Genomic DNA, 25,049 nt, shown 5'->3' on the forward strand with positions numbered 1-25,049 from the left:
TCTGCTAAATATTACCATATTAAGATTGTCATCATGAGTATTTTGGCAAGCTAATGTCAGCATTTAGCTCAAAGCACTGATCCTCTTAAGTGCCTCACAGAGCCGCAAGTGTGGCTTTTAGACTTTCCTATAAACAATCATGCACAAACCCATGTCTTGTTTTTCTGTGCTCTTTCCTCAGGTCTTTGGATCTATATCCCCGGGCCATCTTTTCAGTGCATCTACCAGTCACAACCATGTATCTTCATGTTGAGTCCTAATAAATCACAGCAGACCACATAGAGGTAAGCAAGGATTCACTAGCCGTTTTTACTCATTTTTGAAATGTTCCAATGGAGTGATGCAACATTAACTCTGTTCAGAATTGTGCTTGCTTGTTTCTTTTTAAAGGCAAGGCAAGTTTATTTATATAGCACTTTTCAACACAAGGCAATTCAAAGTGCTTTACAAAAAACGAAAGACATTAAGAAAATGGCATTTAAAATTAGTCATTAAAAATAAAAGCTAATAAAATAAACATAAAAAGAAAAAATACATGGATAAAATTACAGTGCAGTCTAAGATATGAATAGTTCAATTAAAAGCAGCGACAAAAAGAAAAGTCTTCAGCCTGGATTTAAAAGTAGTAAGAGTTGCAGCGGACCTGCAGGTTTCTGGGAGTTTGTTCCAGATATTTGGAGCATAATAACTGAACGCTGCTTTACCATGTTTAGTTCTGACTCTGGGGACAGAAAGCTGACCAGTCCCTGAAGACCTGAGAGATCTGGATGGTTCATAATTTAGCAGGAGGTCAGAAATGTATTTTGGGCCTAAACCATTCAGTGCTTTATAAACCAGCAGCAGTATTTTGAAATCTATTCTTTGACACACAGGAAGCCAGTGTAAAGACTTCAGAACAGGAGTGATGTGATCCACTTTCTTAGTGTTAGTGAGGACTCGAGCAGCGGCGTTCTGAATCAGCTGCAGCTTTCTAATAGATTTTTTAGTGAGACCTGTGAAGACACCATTGCAGTAGTCCAGTCTACTGAAGATAAAAGCATGGACAAGTTTTTCCAAATACTGCTGTGACATTAGTCTTTTAATCCTAGATATGTTCTTTAGGTGATAGTAGGCTTATTTAGTAACTGTTTTAATGTGACTGTTGAAACTCAGGTCAGAGTCCATGACTACACCTAGATTTCTGGCTTTATCTGTTGTTTTGAACATTGCAGGCTGAAGCTCAGCGCTAACTTTTATACGTTCTGCCTTGGCTCCAAAAACCATTACCTCAGTTTTATCTTTGTTTAATTGGAGAAAGTTCTGACACATCCAGTCATTGATTTGTTCAATGCACTTACTCAGTGTTTGAATTGGAGCATAGTCTCCTGGTGAAATTGTTACGTAAATGTGTGTGTCATCCGCATAGCTATGGTAACTTATTTTGTTGTTGCCAGTGGTAGCATGTAGATGTTAAAGAGAAGAGGCCCCAAGATGGAGCCTTGAGGTACCCCACATGTCATATTTGTCAACTCGGATGTGTATTTACCTATAGAAACAAAGTTGTTTCTGTCCTTTAAGTAGGATTCAAACCAATTTACAGATGTAGCGCTTCGTTTCAGACGCCTACCCGTGCGGGTCCGTGATCGGCACAGGGTGGGCCCCTGCTGAAAAGTAAAATCCCCCGCAGGACTTGAAACGCCCCCTCGATAAATACATTTCATTATAATGAAACCAGCTGCAATGGATCATGGATCCACCAGGGGGAGCCGTGAAAAGCTGCCACACTGAAACTCATGTGAAATAAACAGCTGATCTACAGGTATCTGATATAGCGGATATTTGTTAAGATCCATATGTCACGGATAGGATCATATTCTGTGCTAAGTAAGAGACATGTAATCATTTACTAAACATCACCATGTTTTTATTTAACAAAATCATGTTTAATTCACGTTGGCGTAAGTACAAAACCATCGCTATGTTTTTAGATCAGGAAATGCATACAGGGTCAAACAAACGATGTTCGATCGTCATCCTCGCGATCATTTAATGTATCTATGTTCGCGAGTTGAAATGAATGCACTAAATTTAATCCACGTGAGTTTACAACAACAACAATAATCGCTTTGTTTTTATATCACATCCGACCGGAGGAAAATACAGCGGCTCTCACTACCGATCACCCTAATCCCACGGGCAAACAATAATATGTACAGTGTTAATAGTTTACTGTATTATTAGTGTCTAATATTACTGCTATAATAATCACACATTGAGTTGTTGAAATCAGACCGTCGTTTTTTTTAAACGCTCTGAATGAAACGGCAGCTCTCAGGTGATCAGCTGTGTGTTTACACAATAAAATATGCATAGTAATTTAATACCTTCCAACACACATTGCAAGAACAGTTCTGTTTCATATGAGTGTTGAGAGCTGTATCCACAAATCTACTAATTTTGCCCTCAGTGCACCAGATTGATGCATTTAACTTCAATTTAAATAAAAACATCTTCTGTTGTAACAACAATAACATTATAAATAGTAACATAGCATGGTATTGCACATTTACTGTAGCTTTGAGTGTTACTGGCCTGAGATTTTTTTATTACATGACTGAGGCTTTTTAATATAGACTTTTCAGTGTCCCACATTTTGCACAGAACTGTCCCACATTAGGAAAACAGATTGTCTGAGACAACTTGGTACTAAGAGTACTAATATGTCTACTATTTCTTTTATGAGTTTAATATCTGCATGTTCTCTTTTGGTTTGATTAGGACACATCCTGGGGATTTCAGAATGTTACTGGATTTTGATTTATTGTATCGGCTTCATGTCGCAATATATTCCCGAAGTCTGAAATGCAAAAATGTTCCACATTAGGGCAATTCACCCTACATTTAATCATTTTGTTTATTTTTAACGAAATAAATGTGGTTTAATCCATCATGAAATTAATGTAGGCTATTTACTTAGTACATATCTGACATTAACGATGAACACACTGTTCATACTGCTCACAGGCTGATATCTAGTGTATTCATACCCCTCACTGTTTATTCATCATTCAATTCATTATATATTTTATTCTGTAGATTGTGAACATTACTTTTCACTTTACTGCTTGTTGCACCTGGTTAGAAGCTAAACTGCATTCCGTTGTCTCAGTACCTGTAATCTGTGCAATAACAATAAAGTTGAATCTAATCTTGAGCAGGAACTAATGTAGGCTATTTAATTAGTACATATCTGACATTAACGATTAAACACGTTTGTGCATTCTTTATGAATGCAAACCGAGTCATTTCGTTTATTTTTAACGAAATGAATGTGATTTAATCCACATAATTTACTGTGTTAATTGTTTACTGTACAGTAGTATTGTTTAACTTGAAGGTGCCTGATGTGAACATTTCCAGAATGTATTGTCTTCACTTTTTAAATGCCTCTGTGATGTGCTGCAGACCATACCGTTCACCAGCCCAACCCCCCATGTGTCCTATGTATGTTGGGGACCCTTTGTTTAAAACTAATTGGCCATCGAGAATGTGTGGAGTCACATTCCACAGCTCTCCCCCACCCCCCCTCCTGTGATCCCCCGCACACAGAGAGACACAGGGAGATCGCTCTTCTGGAGTGAAGAGAGCAGAAATAATAATATTGCAAGTTAGAAACGTAAAATGCATTTTAACAGACACTTGGGGGAAATATGCTGCATTTTGAATGTCCGATAGTCCACCATTAACACCTTAGTCCGTCTCGTCTCATCAACGAAAACTAAATATACATGACATACTTTGTTTTAGTAGATTTTGCATGAGAGCAAAAGGAGAATATCCGTGTGTAAGAGTGAAAATGTATGTATGTAAAATGAGAATATATGTGTGTAAGAGTGAAAATATGCTGCAGTTTGAATGTCCTATAGTCCACCATTTACACCGGAAATATCAAACATTTAATAAAAGTGAAAAACAATGAACAAGACTTAACGTATTCATCATAATTAATTATATTTATTTCGTTTGGATGTAGGATTTTTGACTTTGTTTAGAGCAGTGATCTTCTACTATATGAACATTTTGGACCCAAAATCACAAAAAAAACCTAAAAACAGATTTTGAAAATTATTTTATTTTTCATAACACAAACATACACAACGAAACCATTTAAAAGCTGGAAATATATACATGGGATGTGACTATGATAATGTGAAAGTTTGATTGAGGTAGCATGGGATTTCATTCTGATAAGGCAAAAGTGTTATTATAAATATAATATAAATATATATATATACACATTATGTACAAAAATCTGTTTTTTCTGTCTTTATCTGTGCCACGCTTCAAAGCAGTTTCTGTCAACTACGACACAGAGGGCAACATCACAGATTCCTCCTCCTCCATGTCAAAAAACAAGCTTAAAGCTTGACTCACGTTCAGAGTTCTCTTCATCATAGTTGAGTCTTCAAAACTCTAAATCTATCTAACTATATCTAAATTCTCAATGTTTGTCTGTCACTTTACTTCAATCGCAGTCTCCCGCAGCCTCTCTTCGTCTCCCGCCGCCTGTCTTCGTATATCTTCGTCTCTCTCCATTTCCCGCCGTCTCTCTTCGGTTCCCGCCGTCCCTCTTCGTCTCTTTTCGTCTCGTTTCGTATCACTCCGTTTACCTGATTACCTCACCCCTTCCTGGTAAATACATCCTGTTGAGCAGAATCTACAGTTTCCAGTATTTTCCGTTTCGTAAAATGATAAAATACGGCGAAGATATTAAAATATATGCTTCCATTATTCATACTTCTGAAATATATCTGTATTAACTTTATATCATCGTATGTCCGTGTTTATTGGGTATTTTTGCATGACACAAAGACTGGCATATAGTTTCAAGCCAGTACTTTCGACAGAAATACAAATATACATCCTGTTGAGCAGGATCTACAGTTTCCAGTATTTTCCGTTTCGTAAAATGATCAAATGCGGCGAAGATATTCAAATATGTGCTTCCATATTTCATACTTTTGAAATGTATTAACTTTATATCATCATATCTCCGTGTTTACTGGGTCTTTTTGCATGAAACAAAGACTGGGAAATAGTTTCAAGCCAGTACTTTCGACAGAAACAAACGGCAATGTTGTCCGGACTGTTGTTTTTATGCGGCACCGGCTTGAACAGGTCATGTGATCTGATCACGCCGGCGTGACGGTCGACTCCAAAGGGTTAATATTAAATACATATAAGTATTTTTACAACTGGTATTTAGAAATACTCTGTTGTAATTATTGATGCATACATGTGTTCATCCATTCAATGTGGAATCTGCTATAATGGGGTTAATGTATGATATTACTTAATAATACAATACATTATAATATATGATATGATAATTACATTTTAGTTTTATTCATTTCTTATTTCATAGTTTCTCATTATTATTATTTGTATCGCTCATCTTATTTTTGATTTTATTAATCTGTGTGAATCTGTGCTGTCCTGTTTTTCACTCTCACCCTGTTGCTGTTTGAACTACTGAATTTCCCCACAGGATTAATAAAGGTCCATCTTATCTTATCTTAATGTATAAGTTGATTTACTTCAATATACTGTACAATATTACAAGAAATATACTGCATAAAGCAAACTATATACTTTATTTGATCTAAAATATTGATGTTTCTACAACACCCATTGTGTATTTTGTGAATGAAGCGCCATCTCATGGTTAAATCCTGTAATTGAACAAATGGGGAAATTGGGCAACGCCCTCTAGCAATTTGGCAACACCCCCAGCCACTGGCATCCGCTGGGCTTTTGACTGGGACACACCCATTTGAGTCTGATCTGGAGTGCTACATCTGTAGAACTGTTTCCGAAAGTCCCACCCAGTTTTCCAGTCGGTCTAGTAATATGCTGTGGTCAACAGTGTCAAACGCAGCACTGAGATCTAATAATACTAACACTGAAGTTCTGCCACTGTCTGTGTTTAAGTGGATGTCATTAAAGACCTTTACAAGAGCAGTCTCAGTGCTGTGGTTTGGACGAAAGCCTGACTGGAACACATCAAAACAGTCATTTAAATGCAAGAAATTACTCAACTGTTGAAAAACAACTTTTTCAATGATTTTACTTGGAAATGGGAGGTTTGATATGGGCCTGTAATTGTTCATTACTGAAGCATCTAGATTATTCTTTTTTAAGAGCGGTTTAATGACTGCAGTTTTCAGGGCCTGTGGAAAAATACCTGAGTGAAGAGATTTGTTTACTATATGAAGTAGATCTGAGGCCATGCAAGGCAAAACATCTTTGAAAAATCCTGTTGGAATAATATCAAGGCAGCAGGAGGAGGACTTCAGAAGTTGTATAATGTCCTCTAAGTTTTTATCATTAATCTGATGGAATTGTGTCATGGTGTTTGACTTGATGTTAAGTGGACACAGAGACAACACATTTGCTGTACCTGATGCAGAGGCACTGACTGCTTGTCTGATTTTCTGAATTTTGTCAGTGAAAAAGGAGGCAAAATCATTGCACGCCCTGGTGGATAGAAATGCAGAGGCTACTGACACTGGGGGGTTAGTTAGTCTGTCGACGGTAGCAAACAAGGCACGTGCGTTGTTTTTGTTTTTGGTAATGATGTCAGAGAAGAACGATTGTCGTGCGTTTTTCAATTCCAAATTATAAAGGCCAAGTCTCTCTTTATAGATTACAAAGTGAACCTGGAGATACCAGCAGGTAATACATAGGATAAAACATACGATAAAACACCAATAAAAAAGACAGACTAACCTCACCTCCTCCGACGACCCAAAGGCCTGTCGGAACAGGTGGGTCTTTAACTGCCCCCTAAAAATCTCTATTGAGGCCGAGGTTTTTATTATCTGGGGGAATTTGTTCCAAAACCTTGGGGCCACCACCTCAAAGGCACGGTCCCCCTTAGTCTTTATCCTGGTTCGGGGCACCCTTAGTAGGCCTTGTTCAGAGGACCTCAGGGCCCGGTTTATGGTGTGAGGGTGGATCAGGTCATTGATGTAGGCTGGGGCTTGGCCATGGACAGCTCTATATGTGAAGACCAATACTTTGAATTGGGTTCTGAGATGGACAGGGAGCCAGTGCAGGGCAGAAAGAGTCGGAGTGATGTGTATGTTTTTTTGGTAGTAGTAATTGAGTAGTAGAGATTTTTCTTTTTTTCGCAGTGGCTTCACCCCAGACCAGTTGGAACAGAGGTCACATACAACTAAATATTTCAGATACTGAAACCAACATGATTTATAAAGCCTGAAAGATAAACTGCAGATATGCACGGATTCTCTGTACATTGAAACATCAAGATATGAATTGATTGGATAGTATACATGTGTATAGTTACAGGGAGGCGTGTGGCACAGTGGATAGAGCGTTGGTGTTGGGATCAGGGGGTCACAGGTTCAAACCCCACTGCAGTCAGCATGGCGTTGTGTCCCTGGGCAAGACACTTCACCCCAAATTGCTCCTGTGGGGATTGTCCACAGTATTGAGTATGTAAGTCGCTTTGGATAAAAGCGTCTAACAAATAACATGTAATGTAATATAGTTGTCACTATACAACAAGAAAAACCATCGACCCCAGATGCTCATGTATCTCTTTAGTTTCTACTGGCTGGCTTTTCAGGTGAGCAGATGGTTACAACTTTATTTAATTGACCTTTCTTTCTGTTGACAATCCCATACATTTGGGACTTCTGGCAGCCATTCAAAAAGCGGTCATAAAGACTAGTCAGACAATCAGTTAAAGCCATAACAGTTCTCCAAACATCTTTTGGCAGTGGAGGTGAGCAATTTCTCCCAACGGTATATTCTGTTATTGCTTTAAATCCCCCCTTTTTTTAATAGTTGTATGCATTGCATGTGCAAACTTTGGGATCCTATCTCACTTCATCCTAGTTCAACAAAACACACATTGGCTGTACGTGGAGGATAAGGAGATTGTATTTATACTTATATAGTTAACAGAAAAGCATCAAACACAAAATAACTTCAAATCTTAAAGAAAAAATATAAAGTGTTTTAGTCATTACGAGATTCAGCATTTTCATTGTGTATAGACATTATGAGAATGAAGCTCTCTCATAATGTTCCTGTGTCTATAGAAACAGCTACTTAGGCATATTGATCACGTTCAAATGCAACTGTACATTTTAGTTAAAGTTCAAGAAACATTTAAAAAACAATAATCAAGGACATAAATGCTTGTTTCAGAGTAAATGTGGCTATGGGTAGTTTCACTGAGGTTGAACTGCATCTAAGTTGAAGACAAGTCAAAACAGGTCCTATGACTGCTACACACTCTCTCTACAGCTAACGTATCAGAGTATATTTACTGGCTTACACATCATTTTATACATAGAATATTTCAGAGGTTGCGGTACAATTTGCACCACCATTATATGTTTTCCCCTCCTGCTTGCAGCCTTCCCTTCCTTTCTGGCTATGTATTATTTTCTGCAAAAACATAGTAAAAAAATATATATATATATATATATTTTATAAAAAAATAAATAAAACAGCAGTTTATTAGAGTGAGCTAAACGACAAAACATCCAAGATATTTTATATTTCAGTAAAGTGCAGAGAAATAAAAAATATATTCTCATCCAGCACTGATGCAACTTCAAATGGTTCGTTTTTGACATTCAAATAACTTTTTACATAGTTTTCAACGAGACATCGAGTCAAACAACAATCTTCTTATCTGCCTTATAGTTTCAAAGATAACTCAACATTTCTCATTCAAACTATCTGGTATCTTTCACAATACAGCATATCTCTATTTCTTTATCCCCTTGTGAAATATTTTCATAGATTAGAATAAAGTAGGCAGCATGCCATCAAAGAAGTTTCCACTTATCTAAGATCAGTTATCTTGGAAATTGAAGGGGATTGATGTGGGAGAATCGGATATTTGAAGTCTACATCTCTAGAGTTTAAAATGCATAAGTTCACAAGTATAGAAAGACTGTGATAGGTCACACTGATTCCGTGTGTGTGTGTGTGTGTGTGTGTGTGTGTGTATGTGGTTTTAATTGCTATCTTATTATACTGTAAGTGCAGTGTATGTGTACATCATGCATACATAGAGTTCACATACATACATGGGTTTATGCTCTTCAATCAGCAGTATTTCACCTTTTTTATGTTTGTATTCACAGTTAAAAAAGCGCTCAAGTCAATAAAATGTCAAGCATCTCTAATTTAAAGTTACAGGTTGACATCTTACTTGTGTGAAACACTGCATTTCAAACCGGAGAGACGTGATATTTATTGTTTAAACGTCATATGAATGAAATGATTGCCATGATAATACAACAGGAGAATGTAATGGTGTTTGGCGATTAGGCCCCGGTTTGCAGGATAATCATTCAGGAGGGAAAGCACCGCTCCGATGAAATCCCCGGGGTCTAGACACTGGTGGTGGTGCTGAGTAGGTGAGACCGGTCTGAAGAAGGAAGGTTTAGCTTTGTCCTGGAGGAGACTGGAGGCGAGAGGGGTGGAGGCAGGTTGCGGTCATCTGCAAATGACAACTGACAGGGAGGAAGAGCAGGCATTTAAGGAATTTAGCATGTGCAGCTATTGGCTGCTGAGGGGTGACGCCCTCATATTTAATGAGGGGGGAAGGGAGCCATCGAGTGACGTGTAAGTGACTCGTGTTAGGTCTTCCTTATTGAACTTGCGCTAAGCTTCATTTCAAACCGGAGAGACGTGATGTAAGAATTACATATTTATTGTTTACACATCATATGAATGAAATGATTGCCATGATAATACAACAGGAGAATGTAATGGTGTTTGGCGATTAGGCCCCGGTTTGCAGGATAATCATTCAGGAGGGAAAGCACCGCTCCGATGAAATCCCCAAAACCAGTGAAGTATGAGATACTGAGATGAACTGAGTTGCTTACCTTGTGGGGTGACTGGTGATCTGGGAAGGAAAGATAATAGATTAACACATATATGAGCGACATAGTGCCGGAATCACTGCCGGGGCTTACGGGTCATGCTGAGACTCTGACTGCCGAAATCAGTGCCGGTCTTACCTGAAAACGACCTGCGGGTCGCATGCCTGGCCAGCAGGGCTTGACTACACCGAGGAGCGAGCGGTTTCGTTTTGTAACGGTGGCCCAACGTCCACGACACCGAAGTGTACGGTAGCCCGAAGCTACGACACCGAAGTGTACGGTGGCCTTCCGCCACGCCTGACTTCGCAGGCTATATATATATATCTTTTCTTTACTCTTTTCTCTTTCTTTCTTTTGTAACTGACACCGGAGTGTACGGTGGCCTGAGTCCACACCTGACTTCACAGGATATCTCTTTATTTTTCTTTTTTACTCTTTCTTTATTTTCTTTGTTTTGTAACTGCCACGGGGGTGTACAGTGGCCCGAGTCCACGCCTGACTGCAGGAAATACATTTTACACTGATACGTTTGAGCAAGGCCTGGGAATGAAATACCTGTGTGCCGGAGATGAAGCCCGTTACATGTAGTTGCAGCGTGAGACGAGACATTTTTCCCTGTGGGCGGGGCCCGCGGAATTAGGACAGGAATGCAGTTTGAATATCAGGTACCTTAGTGAGACATGTATACTTGTGAATGTGTTTATGAGCCACCACCAGTTATATGCATAGATACCATAGTTAGGGTCTGAGAGATCTTTGGGAAGCCAGTACGGCGCTGATGTAGGTTGTGAAGGCGGAGGAGGACCACCGTCTTAGTTGTTGTAGGGATGAGGTAGAGAGACCTTGATTAGCAGCAGAGGTGGCTGCACCTATCCTGAAGGAATGTCCCGGGTATGATATAGGTCAGGGATGGGCAAATGGCGGCCCGCGGGCCGCATGCGGCCCCCCCCTCCTCTTTTTGCGGCCCTCAGATTAATTTATAAACAACGTAATTAATAAAAAAAAATTACATTTTTTTTTTAATTACATTTTTTTTAATTTTAATTTTTACTTGTAGTACTGATACCGTCCACTCGACTCCTAGTTACGTCGCGAGCTGCGTCGATGATTTAAAATACCGCGAAATAATCTGTGACATTTGTGTGTGTTGTGTTTGTTTCCTGGGGCAACCCTCACAAGAAACACCGGCTGTTGTTATGCCTGCTGTGAAGTTAAGTTGCCTCTTGTAATTATGCCTTTACAAGCTTAAAAGTTGTTTTTATCATCTGAATTTGGCGAAACAAGTTTAATATTCTTAAAACCAAGACTTTGTTTATTTGAAATCAGATGAAAACTAACTGTCACGGACCCTGCCGTGTTATCTATGATTACTACGCTTTTCATTCATAATTTCAGCGGGAGGGATGGGGAGTGGTGCTGAGGAACAAGGGGAATGCAGAGACTGGCTACAAGTGTTTTAGGTTCAAGTTAGACAACTAATGTCTGTGTTAGTGTTCATGACTTCATGTGTATGTCATCTAATGGTTAATCTCAATACACACACATTTTCCGTGCTTTCCAATAGTTTAAAATAGTTGTATTCCACTGTTTAATAACCTGTTCAATACAAACATGCCACTTGTAAAAATGAAATAAAATTTCTGATATTTGTTTAGTGAGCTTATTAGAGGATGTTCCCATTTTTGGGGGATGTTCCCTTTGATTGTAAAATGTCAATGAAGATGTCAGACTTAGTATATTTGTTAATAATTACATACAACACATGACATTTTTGTGTGTGTGTGTTCCAAGTGAATCTGCGGCCCCCTGGCGGCCAGTACATCAATGATGTGGCCCCCACGACTATCAAAGTTGCCCATCCCTGATATAGGTGATAGGCCGGATTTAATGAGAACTTGCTTGAGGTGGAAATTGACAGGGGCCATGACCCTGCGAACCACTCTCCCTGGAAGAAACCTCCAAAACCCACGGATTGGGCGGCATCCGTGAAGAACCTCATTGAGTCAGAGGAACCAACACACTCTCACTCCCTAAGCGTCCAATAGCGACGTTTGGTCAGTGTCCGTGGCGTCCAATTGTGACGCTCCTAGGCTCCTTCAGCGTCATAAAGGGACGCAAATAGCTTTCAACTGATTGCAATGTATTCCTATCTGCGTCGGGATTTGACGCTCATGGAAGCACGGCATTCGTTTATGCCGGCTGCCCTTAAAGGCAATGTGAGCATCCATTCCCATTGGATAACGGAGAATTTTACACCCGGAAGTAAGTACTCCTCTTACTGTCGATTGATTTTACAGTGATATCTGCACTACTCATCGACTAAAAAACACCAGATTATCCTTGTTAATTACACAACATTGATTGGTTTAAATTGTGTGCAATGCTTTTGTATTTTTCCCCTTCGATTCGGAGAAACAAATATGTTTTCTGAGTAAAGGATGGCAGAAGACACTACACTACCCAGAATCCCCAGCTATCGTTTGGCCTACACCATGTGCTCTGTTTGACAAACCCCGTTTTTTTCACCATTCATTCCGATGGCTGGCGTCTATGTCACGTGATCTTCAAATTTCGCCCTGCAGAAAAAGAAAACATGGCCGAAATTCGTTTTATTCTCGGTAGAAAATGCCTATTTTAAAGTTAGTTTGGCCATTAAAATGCGTTTTGATGTCATTTGATGCGAGAAATATGAGTTGTTATTTCCGATTATGTGTGCAGTGGATGTACATGATCTTTAGTTTGCTAGTTATTACGAAGATTACTTCAGGAAATCGCGACGTTTTCATTGTTACCAAGGTGGTTGCTAGGGACGCTGCTATCGATATTATTTCTGTTATGTTGTGTAACTGTTTAATGGTGTTATCTTTATTGCTACCCCCTTCCCCGTCAATGTATAGTGTTGGTCCACAGCCTAAACATATTAGTTTAACAAAATCCGCATCTAAAGATAGCCTACGTTATTTCCCCCCTGTGCAATTCCAGTCTCACATCTCAGAGCACATCGTCATTAACAAATACCGGAAACAGACCAAAATAATAATAATACCTTATTCCGAGTGTGCTTGCTTTTCTCTTTGAAAGTTATCACATAACGGCATTGTAATACACGGTTCGGCTGCATTACATATTACATATCTGCCGTAGTTCTGTATTTATAGAGCCCTGATGAGAAGACAAACATGAGGAACTGAAAATGTGACGTGGATCATAAATATATCAGCCATTAAACAACATATTACATTTCTTTTCACACAATACGTCTCCTTGCAGTATCAACACTAATTCGGCTCACTTTTATATTTGATCCAATTGGTAGATAGGCTGTATTTACACCATAAAGGTGCACAGCTGATATAAAGGGACACCTGGTGGTTAAAGCATGTTATTGAATTTCAATATTTTAATTATTAGATATTAATACGATCCCTATAAAGTATATTCATTACTCGTTATTCTCTACTAATTGTTAATTAAAGACTGTATGTAATGACTATTTTGCACATCCCTTTCAAGATTTCAAGATTTTCTAAGGTTTATTGACATATCATATAGGCCTACACAACTGTGGTGTAGTTCTGCACTGAATGAAAAACTTGGGTTGCAGGTTCCTCAATAGTGCATTACAAGACATCTATCAATATTTGTGCATACCTCCAGCAATGTTAACTATGTTGAAGCACTTATTTTAACTGATATTATACATAATGTATTATACTCTTATAAGATGTATGTAGATATTTCATCTCCGGCCTTGTCAGGTATTGAACAATCAATAAATAAAGAACATTATGTTGAATATAAAACACAGAATGTATGTGATTATACTAAATGATTTTCAAATAAACACAACTGCATATTTAACTGTTACACATGCTGATGTAACGCAAATGTTCCAACTTGGGATCAATAAAGTATATCTTATCTTAAGCTGATCGATGGCTACTGCCATATTTGCAAAATGTGCCTCTGAACCTTGACAAGTGCATGTTTCAGGCTTATCAATTAATGTAATGTAATGTTGTCACAGGGGTCACACACATAAGACCAGCTGTTAAATAAAGCTCTTCTGACCTTAGCTGGCATGTGGGTATATATATTAATACTGCCCATAATGGGCACAAGCAATTTTCACCCATTTATTAATTATATGTTTTAAATGTGAGTGTTTCCTGTCCCCTAAACCTCCAGGGATGTACACTGGCAATAATACTGGCAACTTCTTATTATGGGAAATACGAAAACGTCTTTTAAAACTACAACTCCCAGTAGAGACGTGCCATAGAGAACATGTTGCGAAACAGAATAGCCAGCATGTGTAGTTCTGGGGGCAGGGTGGGGGAGGGGGGACGCGGTGGACCCGTTCAAATCCAGTTTTGGACAGTCTGCCGTGGTTCCATCCCATTTCAAGTGCTGTTCGAGAATCGGCTTAACCCTCGGAGCACACTCTCCAATCACAGAGCTTGAGGACTATCACGGGGTTTGTCAAGAGCACATGGTGTAGTCCAAACGATAGCTGGGGATTCTGGGTAGTGTAGTGTCTTCTGCCATCCTTTACTCCTGGGAATGGACGCTCACATTACCTTTAAGGGCAGCCGACATAAACGAATGCCGTGCTTCCATGAGCGTCAAATCCCGACGCAGATGGGAATACATTGCAATCAGTTGAAAGCTATTTGCGTCCCTTTATGACGCTGAAGGAGCCTAGGAGCGTCACAATTGGACGCCACGGACACTGACCAAACGTCGCTATTGGACGCTTAGGGAGTGAGAGTGTGTTGGAGGAACGCACGAGGTCATTGTAAAAGAAAGTAACTCCGTTTCAGTGGGCGAGCAGGAGGGACCAGAAACGTAGGTCTGAGCGGCAGCCTTTGTCTAAGAAAACGCAGTCATGGAGGTTGTCGACCGCTGATGCTGCGTCCAGGAGGCGGGAGATGAACGAGCGCCCCTGGGGGATGACGTGCATGGCGAAGTTGAGGTGTCCGAGAAGGGAGAGCAACTGTTGTTTTGTGATGATTTGTTGCTCGCAGTATGACTTGGTGATGTCCCGGATGCGCTGCAATTTGTCGGAGGGGAGAGACGCCTTCATGTCTATGGAGTCGAGGATGATGCCTAAGAACTCTAAGCGTGTGTCGGGACCTAACGTTTTCTCTTTGGAGAGAGGGACACCTAACTCCTGAAGCAGTGTTTAAGCTTGGCCAGTGAGATCCCTGAGCTGTCCTGTGGTGGGACTATGGGGAGGAGTCGTCCGGTAGGTGAAGGACGGAGGGGATTCTGACGATTTTCAGCAGGATCCAGCAGAGCGCTTCCGAGAAGGAATTGAAGATGCAGGGGCTGCTTCTGCGAACGGTGAAAATAGAGTTTGGACTCCCACTTAATACCGAACGACTTCCACTGAGACGGATGAATGAGGATGATTTTGAAGGCATCGGTAATGTCCGCTTTGGAGAGCCGAGCTCCGTGCCCTGTGAACTTGATCATCTTTATTGCATTATCCACTGAGGCATGGTGAAGGGAGAACTGATCTGGAGGGATGATGCTATTGACGCTGCCGAATGGCCGGAGCGGGGAGAGGACAGATCGAAAATCAGCCTTTTATTTACGTGTGGCTTATTCCGATGGAATTTGAGAAGGGGGAGGAGCTAAAAGGGCCGATTATATATCCTTTGAGAAGTTCTTTGTCGATGAGCTGGGAAACTATGTTGGGTTCTTTAGCGGCTGACTGTAAGTTTCTTGCTATGAAAGTCACTGTGGCAGATGGGAGGACCCCTACCCTGAAGCCTTGGGAGAGCCCTGACAGGAGATAGTCAACAAACACGGAATCTGGGTGAGTAGATAGCGCAGCTGCTAGCTGAGGGAGGATAATGGGAGTGGAGGGGTGATATTCCAATTTTTTATTTATTTCCCCCTCCACGAGGTTTCTGGCGCAGTGCTACTGTGACGGCCCGTCCACACGGTGGCGTGCGTTAAAGCTTCCAACGCTCCTGCCCATTCACTTTGAATAGGGTGAAGTCACTTTTAGCAGAACTGTATTTTGGGAAGCGACGTGGAGCGTTGCTGGTGTTGCTCGCTTCAAAAGTTGAGCAATGTTCAATTATTTTTTTTTTTGTCGCCTCGGCAGAAGCGTCAGCCAATGAGATCCCGTTTATGCAAATCTGCCAGTACAAGCGCTAGCCAGTCAAACCGCGTGTATGCTGGGAGAGACTACGCAGGTCATTACCTCATATTCCGAAAAATGGAGAGAAAATTCATTATAGCGGTAGTGAATCACCCGGTGCTGAATGATCGGTCTCTGTTCATCTACCGGGATACAAACCAGAGGAGCGAGGCATGGAGGGAGGTGGCAGAGACAGTGGGTGAAACTGGTAGGTTTTCGCCTGTAGGAGAGATTTTTTATTTTTTTTCAGTTTACTTAGTTTTAACATTGCCATTGCTTTGTATGTCGGGGGAAAGAGATTCATGTGATTGGTTGTTGGTCACGTTGCTCGCAAAAAAAATAAAAAAAATAAATCCCCAAGCTTCAGACACGCCGACCGCCAGCGTCAACGCACGCTGCTGTGCGGACCAGTAGCGTAGGCATAAATGTACTTTAGGGTGGGCCTGTAAAAATATAGGGTGGGCCAGATTTTTCTTCTGCGCATCAGAAGCTAACAAGAGTCCCCGCCGGTACCAGATTACTTTTAGAATACTTCCTTTCTTCTCTTTCCTCTTCTTTTCTTCTTTTTTCTTTTCTTTCCTTCTTCTTTTTTCTTTGGAATACTTTCTTTTCCATAACAGATGGGTATGTTTTGGTGAACGGGAGACACGTATTTTACTGTTTTAATGGCTTATCAAGAGCACAACACAACATCTTAGTGTCATTCTGGACAGCTCTCTCATCTGCACCACACATAACAACTCACCCATACTGCATTCTTGTACCATCTTAAAACCTTTCCTTGGAATATGTTATGCATTGTAAGGTGTCCTTGGGTGCTTTGAAAGGCGCCCCTAAATAGAATGAATTATCATTATTATTTATTATCTGAAACGATGTAATAACTTTTTCCAGTCACTTGCCCTATGCATTCAGCAGGCCATTCACTTTGATTTGATCCCGTTATAAATGTCATCATTTCGACAATAAATAAATGATACATAAACGTTATCTTCCACGTTTTATCTAACCATCTCCGTTTCTACCTTTCAATATATTTTGAAAGAGAACTCTCTCTCTCTCATCTGCATGCGGGGGCAGGGCCTCACAGACACACTGCATCTCTCTTTCACAGACACGCTGCAGCGCTGTGCAGTGTGCACACGGTTCTGCCGTTAATGAATATTACATTTTGTGAGGAAACTTTCCAACCAATAATTCCAATACGTATTCACTTCAGGTTTACGAAAGTAACTGACTCAGATTACTCGTTTTTCAAATGTAACGCCAGCTGAATATACTTGATTTTTTATTTTTGTTTGTATTTCTGATTACGTAACGCCGTTACATGTATTCCGTTACAACCCAATCCTGTGTAAGGGTGAGTGCAAACATTTTCGTCAACACTAGTACCTGACCTGAGTGCCACGGAAGTCGAAGCTTCTTTGACGGAGTCTTCCGGGGCCTGGAGGCGAGCATCGATAGCTATCATGGAGCTAGCCAGGGATTGCAGGGAGCTGGCCACGCTACTCTCCACGAGGGGTGTGTTAGTGACGCTCCCGGACTGGCGAGCCTGGGACGGGGTGGATTTTGGAGGTGGACGGGATCCTGGAGGGCTCGACTTCCTGCCCTTTTTTATTATTACCTCCGCGGCTGCGGCCGCGTCCTGCTCTCTGGGGAGCTGACTGGAGCTGCTGCCCCGGACTGGGGAGCTGTGCTGGAGACCTGATCCGAGAGCTCTCGGAGCTGCGAGAGAGTGAGGCCTGGGGCTCTGGGGATGCCCTGCTGCAGGAGCCGGGCGATGAGGAAGTCTGCCTCTGGTGATAGGCCGCTGTGGGGAGCCGAACCGGGCTCGAATAATTCCATACCAGGTTCGTGATCTGAATTGTCCGAGTTGGACATCTTGAGCTAGTTTTTCTTGTGCTTTTTTTTTCTTCTCACGAGGAGGAGTATAGTACTGCTACTGTTTGCGGTCATCTGCAAATGACAACTGACAGGGAGGAAGAGCAGGCATTTAAGGAATTTAGCATGTGCAGCTATTGGCTGCTGAGGGGTGACGCCCTCATATGTAATGAGGGGGGAAGGGAGCCATCGAGTGACGTGTAAGTGACTCGTGTTAGGTCTTCCTTATTGAACTTGCGCTAAGCTTCATATCCACTTATTCTGATGCATAGCCATTTATTTTGGGATACTGCAGGTTGATCTTAAATGTGTCAAGAAGATTCAGATTTCTAGCAACTGTTAGATGTCAACATAAATATTGAATACTTAGGTCTAGATATATGTTTCAAGCCAAGAGATAAATGTAAGAGTATGAGGCTCTTGACTAGTCTTAGGAGACAATGTATCAATAATTAGTGAACAAAGCATTGAGCATTTTTCGAGTTTTCTTTGTCAGCCTGGGCATGGTAATCTGCCAAATGTGGTGCCATTTTTCATTCACAACATGTAATTTTGTTTGTGAAAACATGCCAGATTCAATTTAGTTTGGAGTATGCAGCTGGCCTTACAGAGCTGTCCAATTATGGAAATCGTACACCATCAATTGGTGACGTCAATTGACCAGACGCAGGTCTTATGTCATAAACACTGCACATCACTGATGAAGGCTATTGCATGTGTGACTGACATGTTTAAGATGTACCAAATGTGTCAAACATGTATGTTTTTATTTTTTATCACAGTGGGCGAACTCAAAGAAAATATGTCAGTACGAATGCATGCCGTCTCTTAGATACTCTATGTTTTGTAATATGTGTTCAAATTCAAACATCTCTGCTGTCCAGTCTTGTGGCCCAGCGATATGGAGTCTTTCAGCTCTGACACACTACACGCATTATAAGATGATGCTGTTGCTCATTAATGATCAATAATTTGTTTCTATAGGAGAAACACGTTTCAAAAAATATTTTTTGCCACAATTTAGTCATGCAAATGTCAGAATAAGTCAAGAGGTTTGACCATTACAATCACAGAAATACTTGACATAACATGCTTAAACATATTTGATAACGGGGTTTCTCCCACCATAAATAACAACTTTTATTGTCAGTGAAACAACCATTTGTGCTGTTTTTGACATTTCAAGGACATCACTTATCTCACCCTGATACTTATTTAGCTCTCAATCGCCTTAAGTATATTCAAGGACCTTGTTTTATTTACTCTTCAACCAAGAAAGCACAGCAAACCATGTCATCTCTGAATCAATCCTCTCTCTGATGTCTTATGCTATTCCGGATGATTGAATGGAAATGATCTGTCGTCAAACTCACACAAATGTATTCACTAGATGGTCTGTGGGTGTGCATGCATGAAGGCATTTGCAACTGTGGGTATACATGTCTGTGCAATCTATATGTAAACCAATAGAAAATGTGTTATTATATTCAGGAAAAGATTGGCACTGTTTTGTATCAAATGATGTTAGAGTGTTGCTGTTCAGATCATCTAAAGAACACATGTGTAAAGGGTCTTTCAAAGCAACCCTGTTTGGTTTGTTTAAAGCCATCTGTCAGGGTTGAGTGAGGCAAGCAGCACCCAAATGCAGATGAACAGAAAAAATACCTTTATTTCAAGGCTACTGGAACAAACTTCGACAAAACAGTACTCTCACCCCGAGAACAACGTCCAAATATCAGGAACTCACAAAGACTAACAGACAACACAGAACCTAAATACACCCAGGACTAATCAAACAAACAAGAGACAGGTGAGGAGGGAGGAGAAAACACAGGGGCACCAGGTGAACACAATCAGACAACTAGACACACCAGGGAAACTAACGACAGGAGGAAAAACACAGGGAAAAGGACCAGACAATATACCAAGAGGAAAACATGACAGGGAGAACAGCAAAACACCTAAAACAAGACATACAAAACGTGACATAACACAATAATCGTAACACCATCTCTGGCCTGTTTACCAGGTTAGTGTAATACATTTTGGTAGAAGTAGAAGCTGTCAATCAAACCCTAATTAATAAGTCAAAAGCTGTTAATATTGCCCTGCTTGTATTCAACTCCCTTTACTTTGACAGTTCATTAAGCCCACTAAAAAGTGTGCGACAGCAATCCCACAGTAATCAGCCCCAAATCATTACTGTCTCTACCTTGGTTAGATAGTCATTATGCATAACATGGAGTCAATTTGCAGTCTAATAGAACAAATAATGACTACAACTTTTTTCCTTAGTGAGGTCTATGTGGCAACAAATAACCCACACACATGTATATTTATATATACTATATATATATATATAGTCTAGTAAATAAGAATGCCATTCATATCCTATGATTTCAACTGTTCTCTTGTAAGTACATTTGTCAATGACTTTATTGGACCGGTTTTTCCCGAAGGCAGAGTGCATCAGCAGCTGGATACTCTTGATCTCAGCTGGTTAACAGGCCATTTCTTGAAGAATGGATATCATTACTGGAGGATTGATGAATATTTATTTTAATCTCGTGAGGGAAAGGAGAAGTCGCTTTGGAGAAATGCCACTTCAGTGGACCTACAGAAAACAAACTAAATGGGTAATTTCTGACACATTCCTTAATTGGATGTGTTAAAAACAAAAGAGAAAACTACTCCTACAGTATGTAGATAAACATTAACTGAAATGCCACATTTAAATTAAGGGAAGTAAATAAGTGAGTCATTATTTTAATGCGACTGTAAAAACTGTAGTAAAGGGGGGTTTTGTTGGCAGCCAAATAGGCTGATCAGTGGAGGTAAACCATCGACCATCAGTCCACCAAAGAGAAGTTCCTACACACTGGTATTAAATGTTGGGGATTGACCTTTACAGCCACATATTGATCACCTTGGTCCTGACAGAGCTCCAGGACAGAGAATAATGGACAAAACAATGTCTGGAATAGGCTCAATAAGGATGTATTCATACTTTTGAACGTGACATGAGAAAACGGGAGTTAAAGGGGTTCGACCCACATACATGGAGTCGATATCAAATTAACATGCCATTTGATTACAATTCAAACTTTACACTCAAATACCAGGTTCGGATTTGCTGTTGTACACAACATAATCTTAACCATACGTAAAGGAAAGAAAAATTGTCTGAGTCTGTTCTTTTTCCACCATGCTGTGTGTTTATTTTGCTGCGTCGCGGCAGAGCCTATAACACAACCCTCTCTGTCCAGATGTACGCCAGTCCCACTGAGCCGTGACCTTCACCCCCACTCATTGGCATCTCAAAGCATGTCTTGTGCCTCTCATCATCTCATACAGTATGTGTGATTATACAACATGCCAGATCATATCAATGCAAAGGTAAATAACGTAATAGATTGCCCACACAGAGACCCTAGATAAATAGGGAATTTTAACATTCTATTGAAGCTGAGGACCATGGCAGCCATGTCATTTCCTAAGCTGCCCCTGAAAGTCATAATATTAATATTTCTTCATAGCAATAAAGCCATATTACCATATGAAGGCCATAGGATAATATTATTATCAGCCAGCTCACTGTGTGTGCCTCTCCAGTGGCAGGGATAATTTTAAAGCACAGCCCAAAGCACAAGTGCATATGTGCGTATGTGCGTGCGTGCGTGCGTGTGTGTGCGAGATCAGTTCCCTGAAGCGACAGCTGCACGCCGAGTTCCTGAATGGAGAAAGATTCTCTGTGATGACTACCAAGTGGCACACACGTCTCTCCAACCTCTTTTCTCCTCTAATTTCTCTTACTTTGTACTTTCCCTTATCTTTTCCTGTATTTCCCTCTTGTGATTTGCTTCTTATTTCCCTATGTTCCTGTTGGCCTATACTATTCTACCCTCTCTCTTCTCAGTCATCTCCCCCCTCTCAGTTCTACATCTCCCATCCCCTTTTCTTTTTTCTATAATATTATTACTCCCCAATCACCATAATCACCGAATCAGAACTGCTTGCTTCTGCTCTCTGCAAAATGAGACGCATCTGTCACATCTACAACCTCTATTAAACATTGAATAAGAGCAGAATAAAGAGGGGAAGGATGGAAGAAATAATGAGTCAATGAAGGGAAAGGGAAAATAAAGAACAATGATACATTGTAGGAAGAATAAAATGGGATTAAAAAAAACACCATAATGGAGGGCAACGAGAGTAAGGATGTGTGGAAACCTGGTGAAAAGCAAGGGGTATATATTAGCAGTGTTTCAGATTATGAGTCATTTGATGTCAGAGCTCAATTAGCTACAGTAGTGCGTATTTTGAGAACTCTTGCTGTACAGACACACTGTGTGTGTGTGGCAATGTACATGAATGTATTTGTGTGTGAGTGCAACAAAGATGGAGGGATGCTGGAGAGAAAACTATAGGTTACTTACGTAACCCCAGTTCTCAGAGTAACATGAAGTGAGATGTCTCACTATGGGATGCGCCTCATCGCGGAGCAAACAGAAGCATCAATCTCATTACGCCAATCCTGATTGGCTGGTGATCTTGACGTCAGCGTCAGGGAATTCACCCCCTATAAGTAGCTTGTGCCACGACGCATGCGTCATTCAAAATAAGCACCTCTTCTCGCTTCACCATAGCAAGGAGGGCCGTCTGGTGAGACATCTCACTTCATGTTACTCTGAGACTGGGGTTACGTAAGTAACCTATAGTTCTCATTCATAACACTCCGTTCGATGTCTCACTATGGGATATTGTAGCTCCCGTATTGCCAGACGAGCTTATCTCGAAAATCACCAAACCGACCAGAACTTTAACAGGTAGGCTCAGACTCAACCAGGTGCCCAGCACTGCTTGAGTCAAACTGGGAGTAGAACGTCCAGACTGTTAAAAAAGGCGGACAAAAGTGAGCAGCGAGGACCAGCTCGCCGCTTGCACCAATGTCTTGGATGGGAGACATCCTGGACAGAGCCTAGGATGCAGCCAGACCCTGAGTCAAAAGAACTCGCGAACCCGAGGGTGCCTGCAAACTCTGACTCGTATGGGCCCCACAGCAATTGCTTCCACAAACAGTGGGAGAGCCGTTGCTTAGTAACAGGCTTGCCCTTATAAGGGATAGCCCAGGACACAAGGGGCTTGGTCATTATGACGAAGCACCCCTGATCTGTCCCTGTACGTGCGTAAAGCACGGGCTGGATACGGCAAATCCGGCCGCTGTTCTCCGGAGGAATACAGTGGCGGGGAGGATGTCTCAATGTCAAATATGGTACCTGAACCAACCGCCTTAAAATAAAGGCAGGGTTGGGCTTCAACCACACTCTGTTTGCCCTGGGGCGAACCGAGTGCCTGAAGACTGTACTGATAACGCATGAGTGCCACTGGCTCGCTTTTCAGCTGCCAGGGTCAGCTTCATGTCACACTGTATTCAGATTGTACCGCTCACGGGCCAGGCCCATAGAGCCAAGCGCTCTGGGTGTGGGTGAAAGATCGCCCCCCCGCCGCTTGGGACAGTATGTCCCTGCGTAGTGGGAGCTGCCATGGCTGCCCGGCCCGCACAGCAGCTGATATATCTCTGCTAGCCAGTACATAGCTGGCCAGTGTGGAGCTATCAGAATAAGTGTGTGGCGTTGCTCTCTCACTCTGGCCAGAGTTGGAGGTATCAGAGCCAGGGGTGGAAACGTGTAGAGAAGGCCCGGGGGGCAATCGTGCGCGAGTGCATCCACGCCTAACGGTGCATTCAGATCACGCATCGAAAAGAACAGCTGACACTGAGCGTTGTCTTTCGATGCGAACAGATCCACCGCAGCTCTGCCGTAACACACCCACAGCTGGCTCACAATCCTTGGATGTAGAGTCCAGTCTGCATAAAGTAGTGTACCTCTGGACAGTAGATCTGCCCCGAGATTCATCACTCCCGGTACACTACAGCTTCAAAAATAGCTTGGAGCTGGGCGTGTCTGGAGCTTGGGGATTTTATTCAAGCAACACGGCCAACAACCAATCACATGAATCTCCCGCCCCCGACATACAAAGCAAAAAACCCCGGGGATTGTATGGGAGCAATATATATATAAACTCCCCAAACAGGCGAAAACCTACCAGTTTCACCCACTGTCTCTGCCACCTCCCTCCATGCCTGGTTCCTCCGGTTTGTATCCCAGTAGGTGAAGAGGGTCTGGTCATACAAAACCGGGTGATTTGCTACGGCGATAGTTAGTTTCTCCTCCGACTTTTTTTGAAATATAGAAATGAACGGCGGGATATCTCTCCCAGCTTAGACGCGGTTTGACTGGCTACGGCTTCAGCTGTCAGATTTTGGGAAACGGGATTTGATTGGCTGGCGCTGGCTACTCCGGCGTCTCAGGCGGCAGAAGTTGAACATTGTTCAACTTCTGTCGCCTGAGACGCCTGAGACGGACCGCTCTGCTACCCAAAATTCAGTTCGGCGAAAAAGCGCGGCTACGTGACGTCACCCCATTGAAAGTGAATGGGCAGATTGGAGCTTTCGACGCTGTCGACGCTGTAGTGTAGACGGGCCGTCAGAGAGGAGACGTCTACCGCTCCATAGGATAGGTTTGCGCGCCAGTGTGTGTAACTGGAGAGAACGCAAACCCCCTTGGCGGTTAATATACGATAATACGATATTGTGGTCGTATTGTCTGTCCTCACGAGGACGTGATGTCCCCTGAGGAAAGGCAGAAAGCGTCTTAGGGTGAGAAACACCTCTAAAAGCTCCAGGTAATTTATGTGCGTCCGCTGGAGGTCTCTGCTCCAGAGACCCCTCACCGGGCGACCTTCATAAATACCTCCCCAGCCTGTCAGACATGCGTCCGTGGTGACCACTTTCCGTGAAAGGACAGCACCCATAGGCACACCTCGTACTAGAAAAGTCGGGTGCAGCTTGTGGCGCAGTGCCATTACGCATTTCACAGTAACCATCACTCTGACGCGCAGGGTTTAGTTATAGGGCGCAGGGTTTAGTTTTAGGGCGGCCACCCAGCACTGAAACTCCCTCATGTGTAAGCGTCCCAGTCGTACGACCAGGATGGCTGACGCCATGAGCCCCAGCAATCGCAGGCATGATCTGAAGAGAA

General features: G+C 41.8%; 1 protein-coding gene across 1 annotated transcript in view; it reads left to right on the top strand.

Moving 5' to 3' along the window:
• LOC117457585 (leucine-rich repeat and fibronectin type III domain-containing protein 1-like protein) overlaps window positions 1-25,049 on the top strand; it is a 220,192-nt gene that overhangs the window by 88,290 nt on the left and 106,853 nt on the right. Inside the window, exon 2 of the mRNA XM_034097740.2 lies at window positions 182-284. The gene's annotated coding sequence lies outside the window, so the exon portion shown is untranslated. The remainder of the gene's footprint in view (window positions 1-181; window positions 285-25,049) is intronic.

This window comes from Pseudochaenichthys georgianus, chromosome 13 (assembly GCF_902827115.2).
Source record: "Pseudochaenichthys georgianus chromosome 13, fPseGeo1.2, whole genome shotgun sequence".
NCBI classification, from domain to species: Eukaryota; Metazoa; Chordata; class Actinopteri; order Perciformes; family Channichthyidae; genus Pseudochaenichthys; species Pseudochaenichthys georgianus.